Consider the following 10,077-nt stretch of genomic DNA (forward strand, 5'->3'; position numbering starts at 1 on the left):
GCCTTGTGTGCCAGACTCTGCCTGGGTTCCTCCTCCCTATACCACATTCTATGTACTCGGAAAGCACTAAGCTGGACTAACTGCTCTTCTTGCTTGTATCCCAACTTCCTGGGATCATTCTTTTTCATTACTTGCTGTTTAGTGGTTGAATATTATTTGGATTTGGATTTTTTTCTTAAGAAAGTAAATCCAGTTACTCTTTCTTGGTTGGAAGGAGGAATCCTTATGTAATAATGTTCATTTTCAAAAATAGGCCTTAAGAAAAATAAGTATTAGGAATAAGTAAGGTGATTAAATAAAACTTAAAGAAGCTATTTACAAAAATATAAAATTTATAATATGAAGGGATTCTGTTATAGAGTCAAAATTCTTTCAATAAAATAAAATAAATTTAAAAATCAATAACAAAAACAATAGCCTTATTGACTCTCACAAAATATTGATCCATTATATAAGAACTTGGGGATGTAAAAACAGACTCATGGTTGAGGATGAAAGGATTACTATTAATAATATATAAAGAAATTGATCGACATGATAATAAAACTCAATAGAAAAACAGGCTCAGGATTTAGCAGGCATTTCATAAAAGAAACATGAATGTTCAATAAACCTAAAAAGACACTCAATCTCCCAGTAATTAGGGAAATGCTAATTAGAACAAGAGTGATTTTGTTGTGTATCCAGCATATCTGACACCTGGAGTAATGATTTTTAACACCCCTTCCTTTGTATAACAAAATCACTTTAAGTAACAATCATAAAATGATATCATGTTGAAGGCATTTCATATCTCAAAATAGATATAAATGTTGGTATACTACTTATAACTTATAGCCAGATGTCCCCCAAAGCCTCATGTGCTCATATGTGGGGCTTTTCCAAGTGGCTGGATCTAGGGTGTGTGAATACAGATTAAGGGTGGGTGAGAACTAAATTAGTCCACTGATTGGTTAACATAGTTCTGGGTGTGGACAATGGGAAGACTCACCCTGAAAATGGGTGGCACCAACCAATAGGCTCGTGGCTTGAATGGAATAAAAGGGAAAGGCTCACTGCTTCTGTCCTCCTGCCTGCTCTGCCAAGGACTGTTTCTCCTCTGCAGTGGCCCTCTGTCATGCCACCCTGCCTTGGAGCCAGCTATGGATGGAAACCTCTACAAACTATGATCTAAAGTAAACCTTTCTTCCTTTAACTTGTGGGTGTTGGGCATTTTGTCCCAGCAAGACAAAGTAACTAAGACACTGGGTCAATGTCATTTAATATTGGGTGTCCACTTCAAATTTCTTTATAAAATTTAGAAATATTATGAATGAAGGCAGTCATAAGTTTGCTTCTCCATTTTTCTGTTAGAACAAAAACAACAACAATAACAAAAACCCAAACTTCTACTTTTTTATGTCAGCCTAGCCTAATAGCTTCAACTTTGACCTTTTGATAGTAGTCTAACATAATAATATTTAAAGTACATGACAGCCTAATAATGAATAAATTTTTATAAAATCCTGCCTTCCTCTTAATTCATATTTTAGTTCAGAAATTAACAATTATATTGGGTAAATTTTAATTGTAAAGATATTTTTCAAATTCAGCAAGACATTTCATGTATGAACTGAAATTTGTACTTCACAGTTTATATTCTGATTCATTATTTTAAATGTTAAACATAAATAAATACACAAGTGATCACACAGGATGACAAAACTAAAATAACTCAGATTCTCTTTCTTTGCTTTTCCAGTCAGTATCCTATCCTTGTTTATTTTAAATCCACTGTTTAAACATGGTAATATATAGCACCTCTGGGGTTGGAGAGATGGTCACACAGAAGCCAAAGCAAACATTCAGACCATTGTAAACTTACCTTTCAAATGAAAGTGGGTTCAGGAACTGGTGTGTATTCAGGGCTGACTGCATAACTGGAAGTTCTCCAAATTAACTTTCACATAAGATATAATATTTTTAACAAAAGAACAAGAAATAAGTCCATAATCATTTGCCGTTTCCATGGTATGTTATAGAGTTATAAAATCTCCGTAACATCACTAATTTCAGCAATCTTTACCAGAGTGCATTTTCTCGCTGGAGAACCAGGGAGACACTTGGGTGGAAAGGAGCCAAAGCTAGTGGCTTGAAGACCTCTGAAGACCAGCAGTCGGGTACTGGCTTCCTGGACAGAGGCAGATGGGTAACCAAAAGGAAAGGGCACAGCTGGGCCACGAGGCCGGGGACATCAGCACACAACCATGTCGGTGGCTGGGATGAGGGAGTAAACGGCAGTTCTGCCCGAGAGAGCTGGAAGGTAATTAGCGCATCTGAAAATCTGCTTAGGTATTTAGTGAAATGACATCTTAGATGAGGAAAACCAGCATCCTGTTTCTGAAGGACATGTATTTTAAGTGGATTAAGAAAAGAAATTATATTAAAGGTAGGGAGGTATATAATTAACCTCGGAACCCTGGCTGTAGTAAGATATTGTGGAGGGGAAGGACTAAAGGAAATTCAGAGCACATCAGGCATATGGTTGAATAAATGGGGGAGCCCCACCTCCAAGGAATTATTGTTCTGTGAATAAATTTCCATCTTGGGAGCAACAGAGGATTGTGGTGTCTATGCCCAAGGCAGGCTCGTGTTCTTTCAGATGAGAAAGAACATCTTAAGAAAAGCACCGCGTGTAAGTGCATTGTACAGGGAATGGCTGTTTCTTTGTTTGAAGGTATTTAACGATAATCCTTTATTTTCCATTTAGATGCTGGAGAGAGAAGACAGAGATAGCTTCACATAAGCACCCATCAGAGAATGCAGGTATGGTTCCAAAAGCCGGGGTGTGGGAAAAGCAGAGCAAAGGTCAACGCTTTTCTGGAGAATGTGGAGACCATTAAGTGCAGGGGCTGGGCTTGTGGCAAGAAGTAGAAGACCAAGACAAAAACAGTCCACAGTAGGGCCATGCAGGAAAGCCCAGGAAATGGAGCAGAGTGAGAGACACTAGGAGCAGGAAGAAAGGAATGGATACAGAACAAGGAAGGAAGCTGGGGGCAACTGGACACCTGGGTCCAGCAGTACAGACACAGCTGGGTTTAGTAAACCCCTTGTAAAGGGAGGCTCTCTGGGCTGAAATGCAGGAGACAGTGGCTAAGGATGATGGTGGGGAGGAGCAATAGGTTGACAGAGGATGGGCTGTGTCCATCCAGGGCGCTTCTTCCTGTGCTGACCATTGTCATGGGTCTTCCTTTGCCTCTTTCCTTTCATCATCATGCTGCCCATTACCTGACCCACCTCATTTATCTCTTTATTTTTTTAATAAAGCAGGCCTGGATTTTTGTTGATTTTGTTCCCTGTTATAACTCTAAAATGGAGTGGAATAGCGCTTGGCACTCACACTAGTAATAAACACTCCACTGGCTGTGATCTGCCATGGCTCAGGTTTGATGGGCACTCATCTATACCAGTGGAACCGTCTGTACTAGCTGATAACCACAGGGTCTTTGCTAATCTAATTCAATGTATATGCAGCACAGATGTGTTTGGTTTCCTTACAACATCAGGTAGAAAATTGGTAGAGTTAGGTTTAGAGACTAAGCCAACCTGCTTGCGTTCCTCATTTTCCCTCTTAGAAATATCCCCAGAATGAAAATGTGATTTAACCCCAAGAGATGCCTCTTTTTATTTTAGGTCTTCTCATGTGAAAGGGACCTTTGGGAATAGATTCTGTGAAGGGACAAATCATTATATGGGCAGAGGAACACCTACGAGAAAATCCCAGAGTAAAATTCTTATCCTGTTTTTCGGTCTGCAATTTACTGCATTAATAGGAACTCTGTTCTCCAAAGTGAAGCTGGGGATGAGATAGGACTCACCCTTCAATATATGCAGTTCTGCTCTCTCTCCCTCTTACCCATCAGGAACTTCAGACCTGATGGAGCCTGAAATTCTGTTTCCGAGGTCGCCTTCCTCTTCCTGTGAGACAAACAACAAGACCAGGTTAGCTGAGATACAGTGAGACTCTGCTACAAATTACAGGAGCTGTATTCCACAGATACCTAAGAAAACCCCAAGAAAAGCTCAGAGGTATTCCAATGCTGCTTGGGATTTGTGAGTACTTTGTTGTTTTGTTTTCTTCTCCATGTTCATAAGAAGATATCAAGTCAGAGTCCAGATGAACCACAGCGAGTTTAAGTGGTGGGAAGACCAGGCTATGGCCCTGAGATACACAAGGACCTGGCAGTCCACGGCTGTGCTGAGGCACCAGCTTCCTCTGGGTAGGGGTGGCATGGGATTGGCTCGGTTCCTCTTGCTTTTTATTCTTTCCATCCCCTCAACTGGGCAGGCATCCAGACTGGAGCAACACAAGCTTAGTGTGATACTTAGAATCAGAGAGACACAAGTCTAAGCCACAGCTATGCCTGCCCAGGAGCTGCACAACCTTGCATAAATCCCATAGCTCCTCACATGCAAGTTCTTCATTTCATTGTTTAAAACTTTGCACCTGTTGGCCTGGAAGATCATCCCTTTCTCCAGCAATGGAAACGTTGTCCTGTGTGTCCATCCTGATTTTCTGGAAAGAAATTGCATGGTAATTTGTAGACAGTGATACAGAGTTATAAAGATAAGCGTTGGAGTCATAAGACCTACATTCAGATTCGACTCTACCGCTTAGTAGCTGGATCATCTGTGAACTTACAGTGGGGTTGGTAATATCATCTGTCATAGAAGGGTTGTAAGAACCAAATGAGATCAGATGCACTGTCCCAAGCATAGGGCTTGACCTAAGGTAGATGCTTAATGAATAACCAAAGCCAGGCTGTCAGGGTGGTGAGGGTACAGTGGCTGCATGGCTGTGGCCCCAGGTCGAGGCTGGGTGAGTCCAGCCTTCTAGAGCTCCACTGGCCATGCCCCTCAGAGTGACACCAAGACCTCCAGCCAGGCACCTATCTCGAGTTAAGACACAACTCTCCTGAGCCTTGAGTTTCCCATCTGATCTGTAACCACTCTGCAGCATATAAGAAAACACTCAGGGGAGGGGGGCGGGGGGTCCTGATCAGAGGAGGTAGAGGTGAAAAAGATGGAGACGGGAAAAACATCTGAGATCATGTTGAGTAAACAGAAATGGAATTCAAAGAAGCAAATTTCTATCCAGAACTACCCAAGAAACATGATGTGAATTGGCCGTGTCTTGTTGTGTTTCTTGTTCAATCAAAAAGTTGATCAGATCACTGCTTCTGTCTGATCGAAAACAAGATGTACACCTGAGGAAAATGAATAGCCTGCTGGTGGGAGAGATGCTTTAAAACGGGGGTTCATTTTCATTAGCTTGCCTTGCTGTGCTCGGGGGTAGCTTCCTCTTTCTCCCCTCAGCTCCTCCAGATGATTAACATTTGAGGTCAGCGTCTTGGCTGTAGAAATCTAACCCAACCGCACATTAGCATTTTTTAAGACTTTCAGGCAAATGAATACTCATGTGCATGCAGGGGTTAGATATGCACATAACTGCCCCAGGAATGAAGGTAAAGCAACGCGCAAGGATTGATGTTTGCAACCTCAAGGTCAAGGGAATTAAAAGTTAAGCCCCAAAGAGCTATGGTGAGTCACTGGGGCTACATAGGATTAAGATGCACAAGATAGCCCCTCGTCTGGGAGGACAAAATAGCACTTGCAGCCTAGGCAACCTGGGAAAAATTTATTCCAGCAACAGATCATCCCAGCTGATTCTCTCCAAACATCCCAACAAACAGGAGACACATTCACTCATGCGGCAGGTAGCCGGACACAGGGAGTTGGCAGTGGAGACCAGTCTGCAGCCTCACAATTCAGGATATTGCCAAAAGTAGACACTGGTGTTCCCCCTTCTCTTTCAGAAAAGTGTTCCCTTTAAACAAAGACTCTATTAATCAGAACTTCAGATCACACACGACAATCAATTAAGGCTGTTTAGGGCATTTACAGTAATTGACCTGCTACAAGTTGTTCACAAGTGGATTGCACTATACATACACATGTCCTTTTCAAAGAATTCACAAGCCATTAGGATATTCTCAACTCTGATCTGAGAGTCTGAGGGCCATTGACTGGATGTGATCATCCGAAATGAGCTGGGCCAGCAGCAGGGGGCGTTTTGATTAGACCGGAGAAGGAGATGCCTGGGAAGGGAAGGGAAGGCTGAGCAAACTGTGTCATCGTAGTCGTGAAGTTGATGCAATGCCCCAGCTACTTCACATTCGCTTATTATATCATCAAATGCGCATGAAACCCAGTAAAGACTTCGATATTTTTTTCTCCGAGGTTAGGAAGTCAAGGTTAAGTGCTTTGCCCAGAGTGCCAAAATAAGTAAGTGCCAGCATTGTGATTTGAACCCCAAATTGAGTTCAACACCAGTGTGCTCCAACTCCACCCCTGATGCCTCACTGCCTCTTGCCTAAATTGTTGTATATCTGTTTCCCAGAGGACTTCAGGGTAGCCCTGCTGTTTCAGTCAGCTTTCCCATTGCTGGACATGATACCTGCCACCCGCTACTTAAAGGAGAAGAAGTTTACTTTAGCTCATGGTTTCAGGACATTCATTATATAGTGGGTTGGCTCTGAGGTAGAAAACTCATGGTGGAAAGGCATGGAGGAGCAAAGCTGCTTAGTTCATGGCAGCCAGGAAGTGGGGCTGGGGAGCAGTGCCAGAGAGGAGTGGGTTAGGAATCACATAGATTATCCAGGCCATGTCGCCCTGACCCACTCAGACACACCCAGGGCCATCCTTTAGTCATCTCCGAGGCCTTTCTTAATCCAGTAAAGCTGACATAATAGGATTAATGATCACAGCTGCCTTGAGGCTGGAGACATAGAAGACAAATATCTTGGGTCATATCTAGCTGTGAATTTGGAAGAATTCCCTTCTGGACTATGGCAGGGGGGTGTCTCTGTTGGAAGAAAGTGTCCCCCCAAAAAGGTCATAGGTGCTCTTTGCAAACAGAAGACTGAAAGCTGGAAAGTGTGGAAAGCAGGAGGGCAGGTGTAGCAATGGCACTCCTAAGCAGGTGAGAAGACCCCAAAGAAGCAAGTGGCCCATTTGAATGCAGATCCAAGAAAGACATACAGCGCCCAGGCTGAAAGCTCAGTATGTTCAGAGTGGGGTGTGGTTGGCTTGGCCTCATGCCTCTGCTGGGTATTCTAGCTTGGAGAGCTAAACCACTCTGGCAACTATCTTTGGACAGATCAGACTGGGCTCCCCAGCTGAGAGATCTCATCTGCCTCACCCAGCATCAGGCCCAGACTTTGCACTTTGTTATAAAGCCCAGTGACATGACAGTCCTAGCCTGCTATGGCTGTGTCTAGGAGTACCCCCAAAGCCTCATGTGCTCATGGGTGGGGCTTTTCAGAGGTGGCCGGAGCTAGGGTTTGTACATGTGGATTCAGGGCATGTAGATATGGTGTAGGGATGTGTGTCCATTGGATTAGTTCATTGATTAGTTTAGCGTTGTTCTGGGTATGGGTGATAGGAAGCTCCACCCTGGGTGGGATGGGACCAACCAGTAGGCTTCTTGCTTGCCTTGCTGCGATGCCTGCCATGGACTGTTTCCCCTCTGCCATGCCCCCCTGCCTTGGAGACCACCAACTACGGACTGAAACCTCTGAAAACTGAAATAAACCATTTCTGCTTAACTTGTGGGTATTGAGTATTTTGTCCCAATAACAAGAAAAGTAACCAAGACACGGCCCTAACCTTAACTTTGCTGATAACCACACATTTACATGAACATATAAGTAATCCCCCTGTGTTACAACCTGGGACTCGGAAAACAGATTCAGGTCCAGGCATTCCACACCACAGCCTCAGTTTCAACACTACATCATGTGGCCTCCATTGAGATGGTGAGCTGGTGTCACACGACCAACTCCTTTAAGGCATTCAGTGGAATTTCTCTTCTACTTCTGACTTTCTGTCCTTCAAAGATCAAAAGAAAAAAACCCCATGAAACTCAAAAGACACCATAGACTAAAATACAAAATTTAAGACTAGAATTCTTTGAGTGAAAACAGGAGAAAAAATCTTTGTGACCTTGGGCTAAGCAAAGATTCCTTAGATATGACATCAAAAGCATCATCAATAAAAGAAAACATTGATAAGCTGGGGTTAAAAAAATGAAGACTTCTGTTCTTCAAGAGACACTGTTAAAAGGATGAAAAGACAAGTCACAGAAGAGGAGAAAATATTTATAAAACACAAAGGATTTGCTTCCAGAATGTATAAAAGCTCTCTAAGCTCAATAAACAGAAAACAAACTATCCATGAAAAAACCAGGAAAAATATTTTGTAAGATGTTAGAGAAAGACATTAGGGAAAATACAAGATAAAACCAAGATTGAGGTGTAACAACAGTATTACAAAAATAATTGAAATTTCAGAAGGGAAAAAATAACCCTAAAACCACCTGACATTATAAGAGCTGGGGGAGGGCAGAGCACTTGGAAGTCTCGTGCATTACTGCCAAAAATGCAGTTTGGTAGAATTATTGCAGAAAACTGTTATGCACCTGCTTATAAAATGAAACATACACTTTCCAGATGACTCAAGAATCCCATTCTTGGGTATTTACCTAAGAAAAAAACTTATGGTCAAAAAAACCTTGTATAAAAATGTTCACGTATGTTTATGTATAATCACTGAAAACTTGAAATCATATAAACATTATGTAACTGGTGAAGTGACAGACCATGGTACAGCCATACAGCGGACTATTATGTAACAATAAAGAACACACGACTGACACATGTAATGACAAGGATGAATTTCAATTCATTGTGTTACTGTATTCTGGGGTTCTGGAGACACCTTCTAGAAAATCTTTCTAGATTCTTCTTGTCCTGAACAAAGAACTGGACAAAACAAGCACGAAAGGTGCAAGGTTTTATATTTATGAAATGTAAGAAGGGAAACATATTCTACAGAGTGAATGTGGGCAAATTAAAAGTAGAAAAGAAGTGCACTCTGCAGGGCGAGAGAGAGAGACACTGTGAACGATTCAGCAGTGGCCATAGCTTGATGGCCCCTGCCTTTGTATCCTGCATTCCTCGGGCTGCCATCAGGGCTACCCTGTCCTATCAAAAGCCTGCCTGAGTTCTCATGGGAAGGATTGAAGACAGCATCCTCTGCTTGGTGCCAGGTGCAGGGCTTGGGCACATGGCCGGCCCTCTGTCACTGACAGGTCACATGCGCTTGCCCAGCCAGTTTGGGATGCTCTAATCTCCTCCCTCAGTCATGCTAAGGGAAAGGAGTTGAAATTTCAAGCCTCCATCCAGTGCCATTCTGATTCCTGAACATTGCCTGAAAAAGGCAAACTTACAGAAAACTGATTAATTGATAGGCCTAAGGTGGGCATAGGAATTGACTACAAAGGAGAATAGGAAGATTTATTTGTTGTTGTGGAAACTTCCTATATTTTCATTGTATCATGCACGGTTATGCATGGTTATTTACATACGGCTACATGCACTTGTCAAAGCCTAAACAGTACTCTGAAAAAGGAATCATCTCAATAGGAAAGTAAGAAGAGGTAGCAGGTCTTCTCACAAGACTTTCAGAATCAAGTAATTCCTGGCCAAAGAACAAAAGCAATATTGTTCCATTCCCCAGTGGATTCAAATGCAAACTGGTAATAAAATCAGGTCCAACTCTGAGAGGGGACACTGGAGAAAAACCAAGTTGGATCTCTAAGGAATGTACCTGAGATGGCACACAGCTTGAATATGTATCAGTGTTACTAGCATCTTACCATGGTCAAGCTCAAAATGTCACCACAGCCAGTTGGACATACTTCATTGGGAATACAATTTTCTCTGTCTCTATGATTTGCTCTAATAGGTTGTTTCAGGAATAGATATGTGAAAACTTTTACTTAAAATAAACAAAGAAAGACAAAGAAGAGAAGGACAGCAAAGAGAAGAAAGGAGAGCAGTAGGAGAAAAAGCAGTGTGGCAGCTATTAGGACAGCAGAGTGCAGCTGTCTGTGCTGTCCCAGGAGCTGGCAATTGCTGCAGGTTAGCTTTGGTGAGAACATTACAGGTTAGGTTTGGTGAGGACCTGCAGGTTAGG

At 42.4% G+C, this 10,077-nt stretch overlaps 1 long non-coding RNA gene across 1 annotated transcript; it reads left to right on the forward strand.

The window, feature by feature from the left end:
• Positions 1–1,962: 1,962 nt before the first annotated feature.
• On the forward strand, positions 1,963–7,921 carry LOC147823200 (uncharacterized). The gene is made up of 3 exons (XR_015444266.1): positions 1,963–2,302; positions 2,750–2,805; positions 3,903–7,921. It is a non-coding gene; the product is annotated as an uncharacterized LOC147823200 (long non-coding RNA).
• Positions 7,922–10,077: the final 2,156 nt, after the last annotated feature.

The sequence above is a fragment of the Heterocephalus glaber genome, unplaced genomic scaffold (genome assembly GCF_053883595.1).
Source record: "Heterocephalus glaber isolate CG9 unplaced genomic scaffold, H.glaber_assembly_v1.0 deba00001600, whole genome shotgun sequence".
NCBI classification, from domain to species: domain Eukaryota; kingdom Metazoa; phylum Chordata; class Mammalia; order Rodentia; family Bathyergidae; genus Heterocephalus; species Heterocephalus glaber.